The sequence below is a fragment of the Delphinapterus leucas genome, chromosome 17 (assembly GCF_059928025.1).
Source record: "Delphinapterus leucas isolate spDelLeu-1000000601 "Yukka" chromosome 17, BTC_Dleu_Yukka2, whole genome shotgun sequence".
NCBI lineage: Eukaryota > Metazoa > Chordata > Mammalia > Artiodactyla > Monodontidae > Delphinapterus > Delphinapterus leucas.
Genome location: NC_143145.1, coordinates 42765267 through 42787938, shown reverse-complemented (window position 1 = coordinate 42787938; position 22672 = coordinate 42765267).

The window sequence follows — 22672 nt, the reverse complement described above, 5'->3', positions numbered from 1 at the left end:
AGTTTTAGCCATAGCAATCAGAGAAGAAAAAGAAATAAAAGGAATCCAAATTGGAAAAGAAGAAGTAATGCTGTCACTGTTTGCAGATGACAAGATACTATACATAGAGAATCCTAAAGATGGTACCAGAAAACTACTAGAGCTAATCAATGAATTTGGTAAAGTAGCAGGATACAAAACTAATGCACAGAAATCTTTTGCATTCCTCTACACTAGTGATGAAAAATCTGACAGTGAAATTAAGAAAACACTCCCATTTACCATTGCAACAAAAAGAATAAAATATCTAGGAATAAACCTACCTAAGGAGACAAAAGACCTGTATGCAGAAAACTATAAGACACTGACGAAAGAAATTAAGGATGATACAAATAGATGGAGAGATATACCATGTTCTTGGATTGGAAGAATCAATATTGTGAAAATGACTCTACTACCCAAAGCAATCTACGGATTCAATTCAATCCCTATCAAACTACCAATGGCATTTTCCACGGAACTAGAATGAACAATTTCACAATTTGTATGGAAACACAAAAGACCCCGAATAGCCAAAGCAATCTTGAGAAAGAAAAATGGAGCTGGAGGAATCAGGCTCCCTGACTTCAGACTATACTACAAAGCTACAGTAATCAAGACAGTATGTTACTGACACAGAAACAGAAATATAGATCTGTGGAACATGATAGAAAGCGCAAAGATAAACCCACACACATATGGTCACCTTATCTTTGATAAAGGAGGCAAGAAAAGTGGAGAAAAGACAGCCTCTTCAATAAGTGGTGCTGGGAAAACTGGACAGTTACATGTAAAAGAATGAAATTAGAACACTCCCTAACACCATACAGAAAAATAAATTCAAAATGGATTAAAGACCTCAATGTAAGGCCATACACCATCAAACTCTTAGAAGAAAATGTAGGCAGAACACTCTATGACATAAATCACAGCAAGATCCTTTTTGACCCACCTCCTAGAGGAATGGAAACAAAAACAAAAATAAACAAATGGGACCTAATGAAACTTAAAAGCTTTTGCACAGCAAAGGAAACCATAAACAAGACCAGAAGACAACCCTCAGAATGGGAGAAAATATTTGCAAATGAAGCAACTGACAAAGGATTAATGTCCAAAATTTACAAGCAGCTCAATATCAGAAAAACAAACAACTCAATCCAAAAATGGGCAGAAGACCTAAATAGACATTTCTCCAAAGAAGATATACAGATGTCCAACAGACACATGAAGGAATGCTCAATATCATTAATCATTTTTTTTTAATCTCTTTCTTTAAACTATTGAAGTCACTATTTAAACCATTATGTGAAGTTAATGTGATTAGGAGAGGTAGGAGTGATTCATGCAACTCAGAAAGCACACAAGTTGATCCATGAGGGTGTGGGAAAAAATATGGGAACTTCAATTCAATAGTACAATAGTAAATGTATATAGTGTATAAATAAATAAATTCTATATACAGGGGGTGCATACCCAAAAATTGTGATGCAATTACAATTTACATAATCAAAAGTGTTTGGAGATCATTGACTTAAATTGCGTATTTAATGTCACAATTTCCCATTATTCTTATATGCAAAACTTATCATGACATTTCAACTTCATTACTATGGATCTGTAATTAGAGTTCCTCACATAAAAGCTACACATACAGCCTTAGAAGGTCCGATCCCTTTATTACACTTATGAGGGGAGGGGAGGGGTCGGGAGGGAACTAGGGGATTAAAATTGTTTAAATCTGAAGAGAATAACTTCATCATCTCATGTATCCTGCTAACATTTCTATGACTAACACCCCAAGTGTTGGCCAAAGTAGAAGGATACTTGTGAAAACTTGAGTTTTGTCAGCCAGTATAGAACAATACACAAACACTAGGTCCAACCTGAGTCAACAGAGACCAGCTTTCTCCCCAGGAACACAACGCTCAGTGTGGCCCTGGCCAGGTGTCTGTTTTGCTGCTCTCTTTACCTGCTCTCCTCACCCTTGACTCTGACCTGCACATGGTCCTTGGCTCTTAGCTCCTGAGGTTGTTTGTAATCATGTTCTGCTACCCTTTGCTTGTCCATTGTTTTTTGTTTTTATTAAAGTATAGTTGAGTTAAAATATTACATTAGTTTCAGGTGTACAGCACACTGATTCAGTATTTTTACAGATTATACTCCATTAAAAGTTATTACAAGATAGTGGCTATAATTCCCTGTGCTGTACAATATATCCTTGTTGCTTATCTGTTTTATACATAGTAGCTTGTATCTCTTAATCCCACACACCTATTTTGTCCCTGCCCCTTTCTTCTCACCTCTGGTAACCACTAGTTTATTTTCTATATCTGTGAGTCTGTTTCTGTTTTGCATATACATTTATTTGTACTATTTTTTAGATTCCACATTTAAGTGATATCATGCGCTATTTGTCTTTCTCTGTCTGATTTATTTCACTAAGCATAATATTCTCTAGTTCCATCCATGTTGCTGCAGATGGTTTGTCTCTTCCTTAAAGAGATGTTAAGTCATGACCGGGGACCCCAAGGATGCCCCAGGCTTGTGTTGGGCCACAGGTCATTAACTCAAATTGCCTAAACAGAGCAGTTACGTGAGATCTTCTTAGAGGAATACGTCTTCTTAAATATTATATATTTTTAAAATCTCCTTCACTTCATTATTGAAGCTTCTCTTTCCACCGTCTAGCCATCCAGGCACAAATTGAGGTGCAGTGTCGATTGTCTACAACTGCCTAGAGTGTGGCAGATATGCCCACTCCCATGGGCAGCTCTTGCCCCCATGTTCAAGGCTGCCCAAGGCCCATTAAAGCTGGTTTCTGGACATGCTCATCATCTGGGAAGGACTCCCTTTCTGTTAGCTGAATAACCATTATTAATAAAAGGCCACTAATGAGTCAACCCTGGTCTTAATTATTTGGACAAGTCATCACTGACTAAGTCTCCTCTCAGATTTGTGACCCAAGGGTTTGGTGCCAACATGGAGGCGTTGCTTTCTCTTCTTTGTGGTCTTAGGGTCAAAAGTTTAGCCAGCTGGAATACAAAGTGAACTAGTAACAGAGACAAAATTTTAAATAATTTTTCAATATAAATCAGATCTTTCATTTAAATGAAATTTCAAATTTTGGTTATTGTTCAAATGCTTTTATGACCCTTCAACACTTCATTAAAGCTCTTCTTAAGAACCTCCATGTTCTCCCCCACCCAACCTCTTCTACTTGGGGTTCCCTTCCCCCACCCAACCTCTTATACTTGTATTTCATGCTTCCAGAATATTTCCCTTCCCCTCTGACACCTTGAATCCTGAGCCATCTGATCCAGCTGTCCAAACCTACCCTATCATCAAGGTCTAATTCATGTCACACATTCTCCTAGAGCTTTTGCAACCCATACTGATCTCCCCCTTCTCCCCATATTTGTAACAGCCTCAGTCAATTTATGCCACTTTCCGCTCTTCTCCAATGATGCGAGGAAATCTTGCATGAGTTTAATAATTATGAGCATATTTGCTTTCACCACACCACCAAACTCAATATTCAATATCATACGAAGTATGTATGGAGCTACGTTCAATCAGCATATTTAGAACTTTGACCTGGAGGCTGCCTGTTTCTGTGTTAATTGGAGGAGACGTGCCCCTGTGCCAGGAAGATCCTTGGTAGGAAGGAAACAATGTTCCTAGAAACAACACGTGCCAGATTATTGGGTTATTAACCTAAACCTTCCTACATATTAATGATATGATAGCTACTGTTTATTGAATTTTTTAATTAAAAAAAAGAAAAGTATAAAGGACAATGTTATAATACTTGTCATGTCTATTTCAGATCGAGTTTTTAGAGAAAATAATGTTACAGGTATATCGGAAATTCTTTTTCCCTAGTCCCATTACTCTCCCTCCCTAGCCGTTGGCAACTAATATCATGAATTTGTGTGTATCCTGATTGTGTTGTTTATTTTATTTTACACACACACAAGCATACACACACACAATGGATCTCTGTTACATTAGTTGCCCCTAATGAAACACATCTTCCAGAATTCACACCATTCAGTAGACCCCTCCCTTGAGTCTGATCTGGCCTGTAAGTAGTAGAAATGATGCTGGGTCATTTCCATGTCTAAGCTTTAAGATGTCCAGCTGCTTCCTCTTTTGCACTCGTGGGAGCCCTGACCCACCATGTAAGAAACCCGGCCTATCTGAGAGACCACATGTACATACCATGTGTAGTAGCTACATGGAGAGGGTGAAGTCCCAAAACAACATGGAGAGAGAAAGCCCCTGCTGACTCAGCTCCAGCAGACCTGCCAGCCACCAAATGACTGACCAGCAGAACTGCCTAGCTGAGCTGAGCCCAGATTGCAGAACTGCAGCCAAATAAAATGTTTATTGATTTAAGCTACTAAGTTTTAGGGTGGTTTGTTATAAAGCAATAGATAATCAGAACATATGTGTTCATAAACAACATTATTTTATGTGGCTTTTTTTAACATGAGTGTTATCAGTGTACATAACATTGTGAAATTTGCTTTTTCTTAGTCAACATTATGCTTTTAGGTTTATTAATATTAAATCCATAGATCTAGTTCATTCATTTTAATATTGTACATTCCATTTTATAAGCAACACAATTTGTTTTGAAAATTGGGTTGTTTTCAGTTTTTCTCTATCACAGACAAAAAAGTAATGGGCATTCTTATGTAGGTCTCCTTGTGCTTATGTTTGAGAATTTTTCTAGTTTAAATATCTAAGTGTTATTGAAGATTTTCCATGTACTGGGCACTGTATTACTAAAACAAATCTTTTAGGTAGCCAATATTATCCCCATTTTACAAATGAAGAATCTGAGGCTCAGAAAAGTTAACTGGCTTAAGGTTACATAGCAAATAAGTTATAGAACTAGGATTTTATTGGGTTTATCTGACTCCAGAGCCTACATCCTCAACTTCTATGGTGTTCTGTATAAAAGTATCCTGTGGGGCGCTTCCCTGGTGGCGCAGTGGTTGAGAGTCCGCCTGCCGATGCAGGCGACACGGTTCGTGCCCTGGTCCGGGAAGATCCCACATGCCACGGAGCGGCTAGGCCCGTGAGCCATGGCCGCTGAGCCTGCGCGTCCGGAGCCTGTGCTCCGCAACGGGAGAGGCCACAACAGTGAGAGGCCCGCGTACCGAAAAAAAAAAAAAAGTATCCAGTGGATCTATGTCTGTTGATTTTGTTTCTTCACCAGAATTATAAATCCTTTGAGGGTTTATAATTACAATACTATTAATAATAATGATAATAATAATAGCTACAACTTATTAAGTACTTACTATGTGCCAGGTGCTGTGCATAACATTTGAAATACTATTTAATTTCATTTAATCCTCACACAAACTGATGATTGAGGTGCTATTCCCGTTTTAGAAATGAGGAAACTGAATTTAAATAGCTTACCCAGAGTCATACAGATAGACAAAGGCCTAAACAGAAACAAATCCAAGTTCTGCAGGGCTTGGGGCTTATACAAGCTGGAAGAGGGAGGCTCTCTTCAAGAAAAAGAATTCAAATATACAAATACAAAATTAGGTATCAGAGTGAATATGCCAAATGTAAATAGAAAACCACAACTAATTACTTGAGTCCCAGGTATGCAAGTCTCTTTCTTCTGAGGTGGCTTTGGAAAATTTCCCTGAGAAGCTCACAGAGAAAATGCTCCCTCGTTGCTATCTGGCTTCCCCTCACCATCTAGAACACTCTGCAACTCCCTTCACTCACAGGGGCTGTAATAGGGAGGGGCTCTGAGGTTGAACCAGCATTAGCTCATGATGTCTACCTCTGGGCAGAGATGGGGCTTAATCTGGTCTCTACTCTTCTCCAAAGCCCAGATCTCAGGCACCATTTTGGATTCAGACAGTCCAGAGGGCCTGGCATAGGTGTTCAGTACATATTAGGGAGCCACACTCTTGCATGGCTCCCTCATGTCACAGTTAAGTTTCTTCCCAGTAGCTATTATTACCAACAGTTATCTTATTTGTGTATTCCTACGTCTATTGGCTGCTTGTTCCACTAGAACATAAACTCCATGAGATCAGGGACCTTGTCCACCTTTCTTCCACACTGTATCCCCAACATCTAGGATGGTGCCTAGGCCTTATTCATAGTATAAATAAACATCTGTTGTGTAAATGAGTAAATAAATATTAGCTGAATAAACAAATCAAAATTCTTTTGGATTACAATAGCTCAAAGCTTAGAGAAGTCATACAGAAAAAGGTTTGTAATGGTTTGTAGTTTTTGAAACAATGAGTTCACATAACCTTCTTAAAAGCACATTCATACTTTGCACAAGTCATGCATTATATTAAACTCATTTTCTATCAAAATGTTCAATATTTCAAATCCCAGATGTGATCCACAGTTCTTGAGCAACAGTCATTATCTTTCCTCTATAGTAATTACAATAAATTTGCAATCTAAAATAAAAATATTTGAGAATTATCTTTATTAACACGGTAATCAAAAAGTCACACCACATATATTTTGGGAATCAACAGACATCTAAAAGAACTAGCAGTAGTAGCTTCTTTTTCCAGTGGAGAAATGTCAGTTTTGCCCCTTCATGGATGATTTATCCTAACAAATCATTAGGAAATCAAAATAAGGAGAGATGTTCATTTCTAGACTATGAATCATATGAGAAAATCGCAGAAACTCTATGTTTTATATCTTTTCACACTGGTCTACTTGACTATTTCATTTTTTATCTTCATTTCACATTTAACTAACATGATTAAAATTCAAAATAACAAACTTGTTTTCTTAAATTACATAATTGTTACTGAGGAAAAATTACAGACTATAATGAAGTTACTGTGTGAGATAAATATCTGAAGTTAAAATGTCTTTTGTTTCCTGTTCTTCCATTAAGTATGGAAAAAAATATCCTCAGAGTAACCATAATTAATGTTTCATTGGGCATGGTTCACTTGCCTGTTGACTTTCCAAGCATCCCACAAGTCTCTGTTTCTGTTTATTTTGGTTAACAAGATTTCCAAATCTTCAGCCAGCATTGTGATGAGATTTAAGAGTATACTTCCAATATCAATTTATTTATATTGCTGTCAAATGTATGTGTTGGGATAATTAACTGACCATCTGAGAAAATTTAATAGATAGCTCACTCCTTACACCACAATAAATTCCAGTAGAACCACACACTTAAATAGAAAAAAAAAGAAAAGAAAACACAAAAGTCCAAGAAAAAAATATAGGGAACTTCTACTTCTTGTAATAGTAACTTAGGTAATTCAGTTGACTGTCCTCTTAAGAACAACAAGGCAAACTATTTTTAAACACATACCTAGTATAGGATCCAACTATTCCACTCCTAGATATTTGCCAAAGAGGAATAAAAGTATATGTCCACACAAAGACTTTTACATGAATGTTCATAGCAGTTTTATTTGTAAGAGCCAAAAACTGAAAACAATCCAAATGTCTATCAATAGGTGAATGGATAAACAAATTGTGGGTATATATACACAGTGGAGTACTACTCAGTTTTAAAGACCCAAATGTAAGGCCAGGCACTATGAAACTCTTACAGGAAAACAAAGGCAGAACACTCTATGACATAAATCACAGCAAGGTCCTTTTTGACCCACCTCATAGAGAAATGGAAATAAAAACAAAAATAAACAAATGGGACCTAATGAAACCTAAAAGCCTTTGCACAGCAAAGGAAAACATAAACAAGACGAAAAGGCAACCCTCAGAATGGGAGAAAATATTTGCAAATGAAGAAACTGATAAAGGATTAATCTCCAAAATTTACAAGCAGCTCATGCAGCTCAATAGCAAAAAAACAAACAACCCAATCCAAAAATGGGCAGAAGACCTAAATAGACATTTCTCCAAAGAAGATATACAGATTGCCAACAAACACATGAAAGAATGCTCAACAACATTAATCATTAGAGAAATGCAAATCAAAACTACAATGAGTTATCACCTCACACCAGTCAGAATGGCCATCATCAAAAAATCTACAAACAATAAATGCTGGAGAGGGTGTGGAGAAAAGGCAAACCTCTTACACTGTTGGTGGGAATGTAAATTGATACAGCCACTATGGAGAACAGTATGGAGTTTCCTTAAAAAACTAAAAATAGAACTACCATACGACCCAGCAATCCCACTACTAGGCTTATACCCTGAGAAAACCATAATTCAAAAAGAGTCATGTACCACAATGTTCATTGCAGCTCTATTTACAATAGCCAGGACATGGAAGCAACCTAAGTGTCCATCAACAGATGAATGGATAAAGAAGATGTGGCACATATATACAATGGAATATTAGTCATAAAAAGAAATGAAATTGAGTCATTTGTAGTGAGGTGGATGGACCTAGAGTCTGTCATACAGAGTGAAGTAAGTCAGAAAGAGAAAGACAAATACCGTATGCTAACACATATATGTGGAATCTAAAAAAAAAAAAAAAAAATGGTTCTGAAGAACCTAGGGGCAGGACAGGAATAAAGATACAGACATAGAGAATGGACTTGAGGATACAGGGAGGGGGAAGAGTAAGCTGGGACAAAGTGAGAGAGTGACATGGACATATGTACACTACCAAATGTAAGATAGATAGCTAGTGGGAAGCAGCTGCATAGCACAGGGAGATCAGCTTGGTGCTTTGTGACGACCTAGAAGGGTGAGATAGGGAGGATGGGAAGGAGACGCAAGAGGGAGGAGATATGGGAATATATGTATATGTATAGTTGATTCACTTCGTTATAAAGCAGAAACTAACACACCATTGTAAAGCAATTATACTCTAATAAAGATGTTAAAAAAATAAGAATAAAAAATAAAAAGGAGTGAACTACTGACATATGCAACAACATGGATGAGTCTTAAAATAACTATGCTGGGTAAAAGAATACAGACAAAAAGATTAAATACTTTCATCCTTTTGTTTAAATAAAATTCTAGAAAATGCAAACTAGTTTTCAGTGATAGAAGGTAGATCAGTGGCTGCCTGAAGATGGGGCATTGGAAGGGGGAAGAGGGTAGGGAAGGAGGGATTACCAAGGGACATGAGAAAACTTTTGGCGGTGATAGGTTCATCATTTTGATTGTGGTAATGATTTCTTGGTTATATACATATGTCAAAACTCATCAAATTTTACATTTTATATATGTGCAGTTTACTGTATGTGGACTATACCTTAATAATTAGCTAAGCAATAGTTAAAACAATGACTTCAATAATATACCTTGACAAAATAAGTGATAAAGTAAACAGAATCTGGCAAGATTTATCAAGAAAAAGAAGAAAAGTAAAAAATAAATACACTAGGAATGAAAAAGGGGGCAGAAGTATAAATAAAGTAGATATCAAAAATCATAAGAAATATACAACATTATGCCAATATATTTGAAAATGACACTTTTAGAAAAATTTTACTTACCAAAACTGACTCAAGGTGAAATTTTTTAAACCTAAATAAACTAACAACCATTAAAGTGTTTCAGTGTTTTAAAAATCTACGCCTCTTGAACACATACACACACACACGCACACAGACACACCACAAAAGCCAAACCTAAAGAGTTTCACAGGCAAGTTCTAGCAAATACTCAAAGAACAGACAGTCTCATTCTTGTGTTCCAGAGAATAGAAAAGACGAATTCTGCAGTTCATTTGACAAAGCTAATGTGACCATTCTACTAAAACAAACTTAGGAGATTATGAAAAAGGGAAATTATGGGCTAATAACATTTATGAATATAAATGCAAAAGTCCTAAGTAAAATGCTTCTTAAATTCTGAGTATATTAGAAATTCCTCTTTACTGAACTGTGTTTATTCTAGGAATACAAATATGGTTTAATATTAAAAAATTTATTAGTGTACTTTACCTCATTAAAAAGCAAAAAAAGTTATGTCTTTCAACAGTTGCAGAAAATGCATTGATATAACTGAAAATACATTCATAATTTTTTTAAATCATAGAAAACTAAGAATAGAAAGGAATATCCTCAATCTGAGAATAGGAATCAACCAAATTCAAACATCTTATTTGATGGTAAATGATAGATCTATTCCCTTTAAAGTAGAGAAAAGTAAAGGATGCCCATTAGCACTGATTCTATCCTACAGTGTACTGGAAGACCTTGTAAAACAAGAAAAAATAATATAAGGGTTACAAATGAATAACAAAACTGTCATTACTCACAGATGATATGCCAACAGACAAGCCAAAAGAACTTACAAACTATTAGAGTTCAGCAAGTTATTAGTATACAAGATCAACAGGCACAAATCAATTACTTTCCTATGCACCAGCAACAAACAAGTAGCCATAGTAATTTTTTATAGCATGTTTTTCACAAAAAATAAATACCACCTATGCCAAGGACTAAATCTACAACTTATGTGCAGTATTTTTGTGGAAAAGGTCATAAAACAATATTGAAGGACACAAAACACAATTGAAGGGTTAAATAAATGGAAAAAGATGTGATATTCATAGATGGGAAGCCCCCACATCATCAAGAGAGCAAGTCTCCCAAAATGAATCTAGATAAGTCAGTGCAAATCCAATCAAAATACCAAGACTGTTCTTTGTGCATCTTGACAAGCTAATTCTGAAATTTATAGGAAAAACAAAGGGCCAGAAATAGCCAAAGCATTTTGAAGAAGAACACATTTGGCTATTAAGCTATAATGAGTAATACAGCTCAGGACTGGTACAGGGACAGCCAAGTATATCCATGAGAGATCACAGAGAGCTCAGAAACAGAACCATAAATATAAAAACTTGATATTTTCAAAGACAGCAGTAAAAGTCATGGGGAAAGTATCAACTAGTCAGTAAATAGTGTTGGAATAAATAGTGATCCATTAGGGAAAGAAAAGTAAAATTAAATCCCGATTAAACAGCACATACAAAAATAAATTTCAGGTAGATTAAACACTTAAATGTGAAAAGGAAAACATTAAAACTTTTAAACTAAAATATAGAAAAATGTGCTTATGACTTTAGGGTAAGGAAGGATTTTTTTAACCAAAACATAAGTAAACCATAAGGAAAGACTGAATTTAAAAACCTCTGTACAACTGAATCACTTTGTTGTACACCTGAACCTCACACAACATTGTAAATCGACTATACTCCAATAAAGTTAAAAAAATTAAATTAAATTTTAAAATATTTATTGAGCAAAATGATACAAAATAAAAAAAAACTGTACATCAAAGCATACTAGTAACAAAATGACAATACAAACTACTTAAAAGAAGATACTTGCCATGCAACTGAAAAGATTAGTGTCCAGAATATGTAAAGAGTTCATACCAAAAAAATAAGAAAGGCAGAAAGTCCAATGTTTAAAGTGGACAATTCTCAGAGAAAAAAGTCCAAATAGTCAATAAAAATATGACAATATACTCAGTTCCACTTGAAGTTAAATACAATTTCACTAACATACAATTTCACTCCCTCTGAGATTGGCAAAAACCACCTGGAGAGTAATTTTCCCATAAGGATGGAATAGCTTATGGCTGAACAATTGCACTTCTAGACAAAGTCTTGCTCACATGTACAAAGAGACATGCACAAGAATAAATTTGGGAGCATTGCTTATAGTGGAAAAAAATTGAAAACAACCTAAATGTTCATCAATAAGAGAAAAAGTGAATTGTGGTATGTTCATTCTATGAATACTACTCAGCAATTAAAATAAAAAACCAGAGCTACTTGTATCAGCATGGATAATTTGTAAAAGATATGTAGAGTAGAAAGAGTAGGTTGAAAGAATACTCACAGGACTATAACATTTACATAAAGTTTTACAGCCCACAAAACAATACTATAAAAACTTTATGGACAAATTCAGAATACTATTTCTGGGAAGAGGAATGAGGTCAGAGTAGGGTTCATTGTATTTGTTAGATTTTATTTCTTTTTTTATTTCATTTATTTTTACTTTTTTTATTTAGATTTTATTTCTTAATGAAAACACATCTAAAGTAAACACAGCAAGATGTTATAATAATGTAAAGTTCTGTGATATATACAGAGGTAGTTATTATGATATTGTACTATATATCTTTTTGTATGTTTAAAGTATTTCATAATTTTAAAAAGAAAAAGATTGTATAAACAGATACTGAATAATAGTCTGGTGACAGAGTAATGTTGAGGAAAAAGACAGTAACCAAGGTAATCAAGTCATTAATGAATGAAGACATGTGAATGCATACATGTAACAAGGAAGGGTGGGTGAAAGCAACAGAGAGGGCTATCAGGCACCATTGTCTAATGGCATGTCTTTCACAGGGTCTGGGATGGAAGAGGGAGCAAGCAGCCTTTTTATCAACATTAAATTTAAATCCCATTGTTTTTACTCATAGTAGTGGTTTCTCCAGTGCAGGAACCATCAGAGTTCTTTACATAGGTATTAGTTAACCAGCTCTGCTAGCTCGGGGCTCAAATAAAAAGATCTCTGTTGACCAAGATTTCTGCTCATGACCATGGGGCATGACAGTGTTTCTCAAACTGTGGTTGATGGCACAGCACACTGAAATTTCTGAGTCAGTGGTGAAGGAATATGTCGTGGCAGTGCTGCAAGAAGGAGAAAATTGGGTTCTGTTCTGGCTGTTAGGGGATTTGTTCCAAGGGAGACACCGAAATCCTCTCTGAGACGGAATGAACCTGAGCCAATCTAATTATCAGAGCACTTAGAATTCTCAGTAGAAGCAAGTGAAGCTCTGAATCCCAGGAGAAGAGCTTATCTCCTACAGAGAGCACCCCCCTCACCACAACACACCCCCCCCAGCAAAATTCAAATTTAGTATTGTCTAAAAACATCTTGCCAGGATTTGTTTATGTTTCCAGGTTTCCATGGATTTTATCTACATTATAAAGTGTACTCCAAACATCAGTTAGAACTGCATTTTTTATTTACTGGAGGTAGAGAATACTAACACTGACCTGTACAGAAAACCTAGAACACAAAATGACTCCACTGGCACTTTTAGCAAAGTAGAAATCTTAAGCTGTTTTATGGCATTTTATGGGTGTGTCCAGCCAGCAGGCCTACTAACAGCCAAAGAAACAATAGAATTATAGCATCTCAAAAGATAAGAAGCTTATCTTACTCCCCAGAGAAAACAAATAAACATTCCTCCAAGAAGTAAGAAATCTCAGAACCATTGACACTGTTTTACTTAAGATTTGGAAAGGGACTTTCCTGGTGGTGCAGTGGTTAAGAATCCTCCTGCCAATGCAGGGGACAGGGGTTCCATCCCTGGTCCAGGAGGATCCCACATGCCATGGAGCAACTAAGCCTGTGCGTCACAACTGCTGAGCCTGTGCTCTAGAGCCCGTGAGCCACAACTACTGAGCCCATGTGCCACAACTACTGAAGCCCACGTGCCTGGAGCAGGTGCTCCACAATAAGAGAAGCCACTGCAATGAGAGGCCCATGCACCGCAGCGAGGAGTAGCCCCCACTCACCGCAAATAAAGAAAGCCCATGCACAGCAGCGAACACTTGATGCAGCCAAAAATAAATAAATTTATTTAAAAAAAAAGATTTGGAAAGACTTAAGCACAAAACTAAGCCTAAAGATGTCAGCTCAGAGAAACAAAACATTACAACTAAGATTTGGGGACGAAGATGGACATAGGCCATTTTTTAGAAAGACTGTATTTAAGTAGCTGCAAACTGGGGTTTCTTAATATAATTTAGAAAGGGGCCGAGTTGTTAGAAGGTGTTCAAAGATTGACTGGTGCAAAAAGAAGAAAAGAAAGAGGGTCAGGGACGAGAGTACAGAGGGAGGGGGACAGGGAGAAGAAACTGTCCTAGTCAAGGAGACATAACCAGTCTTGTTATTAAAAAATTATAGTGGTTTTCTGGAGTGATAAGATCTTCTTTCCAATTTTTAAAAATACATTTGTATTACTATTAAAATGGACTAAATAGAGAATGAGTAACTAAAAAACAATGTCAATGGCTTTACATAGCTTTAAAAGCTGAAACTAAAATTAATGGAAAAGAGCAAAAAATCAAAACAAGTCAAGTACAAATTTTAAGCCAAATGGGTGAACTTTCCATTCATATGTTAAGATTTATTACACAGCTATGTTATTTAAAAGAATGTAATATTTCTTCAGGGTTAGGCTAAGGAACCAACATAAAAGAACACAAAATGCAGAACTTATCCATGCAACTGTGAAAACTTGAACTATGACTGAGGTGACATTACATTCTAGTATCAAAGGGAGAAATTTGTTCAACAAGTATTATTAGGACAATTAATTATGCAATCAGAAAAAAAAACATAGACTCCTATCTCACATCACTTGCAAAAATAAATTCCAGGTGAATTAAAGGCCTAAATAGAAAACATGAAACCTGAAACTTTAGGAGAAATTATAGAATCTCTTATGATTTCAGGACAAGAAAGAATTTCTTCAATAAATTAACAAGTAAGCAAACAAAACCCACATACTATACAAGAAAATACAGATAAATTTGGCTACTTTAAAACTTAAGAATTCTATACATAAAGAAACAAAGATTGCTAGAAGAAGATCTATTTGTAACTCATACAACTGACAAAAGATTAGTAACAAACCAAAATATTAAATATTAAACAAATATTAAGTCAATGTTAATATTAAACAATTAAATCAACCTGAGTATTTTCAATCCTACATATCAGTAAGAGGAAGAAAAACAATAAGGAAATGGACAATATAATGAACAGGCAATGTACAGAAGAGGAAATCCAAATGTCCTATTAAACATATGAAAATATATCTATCCTTATTGGTAATAAGGAAATTAAGAAATGAAATAAGATTGCAGTTAACATTCATTAGACTAGAAACTTCAAAGTCTGTGCTATGGTCTCAATGTTTGTATCCTCCAAAATCCATATGTTGAAATTCTAACCCCCATATTAGGAGGTGGAGCCTTTGGGAGTGATTAGGTCGTGAGGATGAAACCCCTACAAATTGGATTAGTGCCCTTATCAGAGACCACAGAGAGTTCTCTGCTCTACACTACATAAGAGTACAATGAGAAGTCAATAGTCCACAGTCCCAAAGAGGCCCCTCACCCAAATCAACCATGCTGGCACCCTGATCTCAGACTTCTAGCCTCCAGAACTGTGAGAAATAAATGTCTGTTGTTTATAAGCCACACAGTCTATGGTAGTTTGTTATAGCAGCCTGAACGACGAAGACTGTCAGTGCCAAGTGTTCACAAGGATGTGGAGCAACAAGAGTTCTAGTACACTGCTGGAGTACACCTACTCTCCAGAGCAATCTGGAAACATCTAATAAAGATGAAGATGTGAAGCCAATCCACTTCTAGTATGTACTAGTATTTTCAGTGCAGAAATGTATGTAATTGCAGAAGAATTAGAAACAACTTAAATGTCATCAACAAGAGAATAGATTTGTTAACCCAAAGTTAAGATGAAAGAACAAAAGATACATCTGTCAGCATGGGTAAATCTCTAAAACATATTTCTGAGTGAAAAAAGACAATTTGCAAACATATATATACACACACTCACATATATGTATATACACATACATACATTTACTTATTCTAATATATACATATTTCCCATGAAATTTTAAAATAAGAGAAAATAGTTCTCTTAGAAAATATAGTGTTTATGTTACATAAATATGAAGTAAAAGCATATGAACGTTTATAAAAATGTTAAACTTCAGATTTTGACTCAAAGAGAGAAAAAGGGGAATAGGGTTAGAGGCAGAGAGCAGGCTTCAACAGTATCTGTACTGTTTTCTTTCTTTTAAAAAAATCTGCAACAAATATGGCAAAATGCTAAGATTTGAAAGAGACAGGCAGTGGGTACAATTCACCTAACAAATATTCATATAGAACGTGCTGGGCACTGCTGCCAGTGAGACAGAAGATGAACAGGACAGCCAAGTCTCCCCCCAACACATAACTTACAATCCATAGCAGGAAACAGACCACGTAAATATAAAATAAATATTTATGTCAGATAGTAAGTGCTATAAAGAAAAATAAAAAGTTATGGGCGTGGGGTACTATTTAAAAAGCGAGGTTATACACACCTACGGTCAATTACTTTTCAACAAAGGAGGCAAGAATATATAATGGAGAAAAGACAGTCTCAGTAAGTGGTGCTGGGAAAACTAGACAGCTGCATGTAAATCAGTAAAGTTAGAACACTCGCTCACACTATACACAAAAATAAACACAAAATGTCTTAAAGACTTAAATATGAGACATCATACCATAAAACTCCTAGAAGAGATCATAAGCAAAACATTTTCTGACATAAATCATAGGAATGTTTTCCTAGGTCAGTCTCCCAAGGCAATAGAAATAAAAGCAAAAATAAACAAACAGGACCTAATCAAACTTATAAGTTTTGCACAGCAAAAGAAACCATAAACAAAATGAAACGATAACTTACAAAATGGGAGAAAATATTTCCAAATGATGTGACTGATGAGAGCTTAACTTCCAAGATATACAAACAGCTCATACAACTCAGTAACAAAAAAAACAAACAACCCGATCAAAAAATGGGCAGAAGACCTAAACGGACATTTCTCCAAAGAAGACATACAGATGGCCAATAGGCACATGAAAAGATGCTCAACATCGTTAATTATTAGAGAAATGCAAATCAAACTACAATGAGGTATCACTTCACACCAGTCAGAATGGCTATCATCAAAAAGTCTACAAATAACAAATGCTGGAGAGGGTGTGGAGAAATGGGAACCCTCCTACACTGTTGGTGGGAATGTAAATTGGTGCAGCCACTATGGACAACAGTATGGAGGTTCCTTAAAAAACTAAAAATAGAGTTACCATATGATCCAGCAATCCCACTGTGTGTTTGCGTATATATGCATATATATATATATATATATATATATATATGTATTCCATTATATAATTTTTCATTTTAGGAGTTTGGGATTAGCAGATACAAACTACTAAATATAAAATAGATAAACAACAAGGACCTAATGTACAGCACAGGGGACTATATTCAATATCTTGTAATAAACTATAATGGAAGGGAGTCTGAAAAAGAATAAATATATATATGTATATATATATATATATATATATATATATATATATATATATATATATATACCTGAATCACTTTGCTGTACACCAGAAACTAACACAACATTGTAAATCAACTATACTTCAATTATAAAAAAAAAAGCGTGAGGGACTTCCCTGGTGGTCCAGTTGTAGAAAATCTGCCTACCAATGCAGGGGACGCAGGTTCGATCCCTGGTCAGGGAACTAAGATCCCACATGCTGCAGGGCAACAAAGCCTGCGTGCCATATCTACTGAGCTCGCACGCCACATCTACTGAGCTCGCATGCCTCAACTAGAGCCCGCGTGCTACAAACTACAGAGCTCACACGACCTGCAGCCTGCACACCACAACTAGAGAGAGAAAACCCACACACCACACTAGAGAGAAACCCAGCACCACAGCAAAGAGCCCGCGCCACAACGAAAGATCCCGCGTGCCTCAACGAAGACCCCACGTGCCACCGCAACTAAGACCCGACACAGCCAAAATAAATGAATAAAATAAATAAATTAAAAAAAAAAAAAAAGCGTGGGATTTCCCTTGTGGTCCAGTGGTTAAGACTCCACACTTCCATTGCAGGGGTAGGGGAACTAAGACACCACATGCCACACGGCACAGCCAAAATTTAAAAGAAAAAAAAAATTTTGTGTGGTTGCTATAAAATATACAAAAATGTTAAAAAAAAATTTCTTTTTAAAGCGAGGTTAGAAGGCGACTCTAAGGAGGTGACTTCTCAGCAGAGAAGTGAACTAATTAAAGGAGCCAGCAACGTATTGTTTTCTTTATGTTTCCTTTCACATAAAGAAAACAATACATTTCCTAGGAACATAAAATAAGACATGAATACCTAGAGGGACATCCCATATTCCTGGACAAATACTGTAAATATATCATTTTTCCCCAAAATCTATTGGCACAATAATTTTAAGACTCATCCAGAAAAATAACTGATATAGAATAATGAAAGAAATATTGAAAAAGAAGCGTATTCATCCGATGATGGGCACTTAGGTTGTTTCCATCTCCTGGCTATTGTAAATAGAGCTGCAATGAACATTTTGGTACATGACGCTTTTTGAATTATGGTTTTCTCAGGGTATATGCCCAGTAGTGGGATTGCTGGGTCATATGGTAGTTCTATTTGTAGTTTTTTAAGGAACCTCCATACTGTTCTCCATAGTGGTGGATGGACCTAGAGTCTGTCATACAGAGTGAAGTAAGTCAGAAAGAGAAAGACAAATACCGTAGGCTAACACATATATATGGAATTTAAGAAAAAAAAATGTCATGAAGAACCTAGGGGTAAGACAGGAATAAAGACAGAGACCTACTAGAGAATGGACTTGAGGATATGGGGAGGGGGAAGGGTAAGCTGGGACAAAGTGAGAGAGTGGCATGGACATATATACACTACCAAATGTAAAACAGATAGCTAGTGGGAAGCAGCCGCATAGCACAGGGAGATCAGCTCGGTGCTTTGTGACCACCTAGAGGGGTGGGATAGGGAGGGTGGGAGGGAGATGCAAGAGAGAGGGGATATGGGAACATATGTATATGTATAACTGATTCACTTTGTTATAAAACAGAAACTAACACACAATTGTAAAGCAATTATACTCCAATAAAGATTAAAAAAAAGAAGCATATTAAAGGGACGTTTGCTTTACTAAATGTTAATAAACCTTGTAAATCCACAGTAATTAAAATACTGTGTCTAAGTTCAAGAGCAGACAAATCATGGGGAGGGGGAAGGGTAAGCTATGACAAAGTGAGAGAGTAGCATTGACATATATACACTACCAAATGTAAAATAGATAGCTAGTGGGAAGCAGCCACATAGCACAGGGAGATCAGCTCCGTCCTTTGTGACCACCTAGAGCGGTGGGATAGGGAGGGTGGGAGGGAGACGCAAGAGGGAGGGGATATGGGATATATGTATACATATAGCTTATTCACTTTGTTATACAGCAGAAACTAACACAACATTGTAAAGCAATTATACTTCAATAAAGATGTTAAAAAAAAAAAGCAGACAAATCAATAGAAAATATAAAAAGTCCAGAAATAAACCTGTAGGATATGGGTGACATATGACATCAATGGGGGAAAACGGATTATTTAAGTGTTGTTATTACAACCAGCCAACTAAAAAAAAAAATCCAAGTTTTTTCTAAAACTTAGATTCCTGACTCACTCCTCACTTCAAAATTGCAGATGACAAACCAGCAGAAATGGAAGTCACCATCTCTGAACCTAGAATATCATATGTACAAATAATGTATGGCAGATGAATGAATAAGTGAATGAGATAGACCTAGAGCTCCTTACTGAAAAAATGAAAGAAATTCTCTTGCATTATATTATTTGTCTTATTCATTCGTTTCTTCATTTAACTCACATGTATTGCTCACTTGCTTGGTCCATCTATATCTCAGGGTATAGGAATGATTGAAAGCTCAATGTGTCCTTCCAGGTTGATCATATTTCTCCCGTTAAAGGGCTCCATCCAGGTCCAGGTTTGGGGCAGACCTCCTTTTATCTACAAGGTCCTGAGCATCCTCTAAGCCTCAGTATTTGTCCCTTCCATTAGAGGAGGCTGGATGTGGTCTGCTGACACTTTACTAACAAAAAGCCTGGTTCTTCTATCTCCTCCTCTTCAGCAGTACTCTAGAATCAGAACCAGGCTCAGAGGTAGCAAGGCCTGTGGGGCTAAGCCATTCAGAGAGAAAGCAATGTCCAGGTCAAATCTTCACTGTCTGACCATGAGAACCTTCTAATCTGGGCCTCCAGGGACATTGATGGGAGTAAGACCCAAGGCTGGCTTTCATCAAAGCTCAGAAACTGCAGACATTTTCAATTTCTCTTTATGAGCACTTCTTCAGCACTTCCTACAACACTGAAAACACTTATTTATCTTCTACTATTTATGGAATAAACACTAATGTTTCCAAGTTTTCAAAGCCATCTGACAGTCAAAGAATTCCTTAATAATTTTTATGAAGGAGAACTGGAAATGCATTACTGGAGCTCTCTCAAAACATTCTCAGTAAAACAAGAGATCTTTCATTCTGTGCACAGGTCAGTTTATTAAACCTTTATTCATCTTACAGCAAAATCGGAGGTTAATAGCTAAGGTGCTACTGATTTCAATGGTCTAGTCCCTCAGTTTTTTAAATGTCTGCACACTTCTCACTTAATAATTTACTACCCACCCTCTTCTACCCCCACAGCCTACCGTGAAAAAAGTGAATGTAAAATCTGGCAATAGAAAATGTTCTGGAAAATAATCCTGTCAGTCATATTGATAGCTAGAATGATTTGCCAATTTTTATAGCTATCATAACAGCAGCCTGTGATTTGAAATCTTATAAAAAAACAGGAAGCTCGTGCTTTAAGATGTGCCTGAAATTCCTAATGCGACGAGAGAAAATTGTGATCTATTGCTGCCACCAGCAGGTCATTCTCAGAAAATGATATTTTCCCCTTTGCTCTTGCCTTTGTTTCCAACTCATCTACAGATATTTCTTGAATACCAGATTCTTTAATCAGGATAATTATTACCTAATAATGAATCTCTTTCATGGGTACCCTCAGTAACATTTAAAGTTTTTAAATCTACAGTATATAACATTTTTTTCTTTTAGAAATAAGTCTAATCTTTTCCATTGTCATCTATTCCTACTTTCATTTTTTTTCATAAGCTCCCAAATTCTTGCTTTTTTGAGATCATCTTTCTGGTAAGTGTATCTTAATTTGAGAACAAGTGATCTGACTGCTACAAGACATTCCTTAAATTTTCATTTAGCTTGCAAGTTTAAGGCTGGAGAATACAAGTGAGTTCCAAAGCCACATCATCCTGGGATTATTACCAGCTTCTACCACTAACTAGCATTGTGCTCTAGGGGAGTATTTAACTTTTCTAGGTCTAAGTTTCTTCCTCTTTAAAATGAAGATAATAATATGTACATCTCAGGATTGTCAAGATGAATAAATGAAATAATGACTATAAAGCGTTTAGCAAAATGTCTAGCACATAGTAAGCAATCAATAAATGATTTATAATTTTTATTACCCGAAAGGGTAAAAATTAAATGACTTCTATACGATCAGAAGGCAAATGAGACAGTTCTGCCTAGACCTCCAGACGGCAGACTCCCAAGCCAGAGCTCTGACCATCACACTGCTCTGATGCTGACTTTATATTTGTCCCTTTAATTTTAAGGCTCTGGTTCCCTTGAGATAAGTATAAAAGTGCTGCAAGCATCATTTTAAAAAAATGAAGTCTTTGATAGGCCCAGAATTATACAAACCATTAGGTTCACTGGATGTCCCACTAACACCTGATAACAGCTTTCTTCCCAGTGGATGACAGAAGTGGTGTTTCCATGGTAATATTTCTTATAAAATACATGTGATTTCTCTCTAAGCTTTGAAATTTCCTTCTTTTGAGGAGTTTCAGAGAAATAAAGCACCTATCCATTATTTGTTTCTGTCAAGCGACACCATTAAATATATTCATGGTGGAGTGTAACTAAGAGGGTTGCTCCCCAGTGCAATTAGTGGAAATGATTTCTAGTCTAGGCCAAGACAGTAACCAACACCACAGAGCTTCCTTGCCTGACACTGGTTGAGACCGATCCCTTGGATGTCTCGCTGAGGAGCTTCCGTGCAGTACAAGACAGGACAACATGAATTCCCATCTAGCTTTGCTCTAAAATATCATGGAGTCAGGAGCTGGGGAAGACCCGAGATGTCAGACAAGGTCTTAAAATATTATCCTGCAACTATATTCTCATTATACCTCCCTTTCTACTTGAACAGTAGCTATTTTGGATTTGCTGTCTCATCAAATGTTAAATTATATGTTAATTATTCCTATCTGCAAATGCATTCTAACAAAGGATTTCCAAAGGCTTTTCCACACTTTGGAGATAAACTTGCTGCATAGAAACTAAATGCTGGAGGTGAGTGAGTTCCAGAACAAGGGAGAGAATTTACAGGGTTTGCTTCTTTAACTAACTCTATTAGACTAGAGAGTTTATAAAGAGTCATGGATCATTAGCAAGTGATAGAAAAGTCTGGCTGTTAATCTCATCTCTGTGCACAGGCATCAGAGCCTTCTTTATTGCTTATTCTGGTTTTTTTCTTTTTTTTGAGGGTCTGAATGAGTGAAGAAAATATTTAATAGTTTGTTTTGAAATTAATCTTCTTTTGGAAGATTAAAGATGAGATGCTTCATCTGTAAGGTGGAAAACACTAAAACCACGAACAAGTATAACATGGAATCCCTCTGTAGGATTAAATGAATGCTTTTTGTTCTTTTTTACATTAATTTATTTTATCATTATCAAGAATTGAAAATTACTGAGCTTTCTCTGCACATGCAGGATCACCCTAAGTATAGTCAAAATTCTGTCTCTTTTCTGTTGTTTGATATTTAAAATAACTTCTAAAAGATGGTTGGGAATTTTTTCATTCAGAATCAAGGTCAGGATGGGCAGTGTTAAGATAAAGAAAA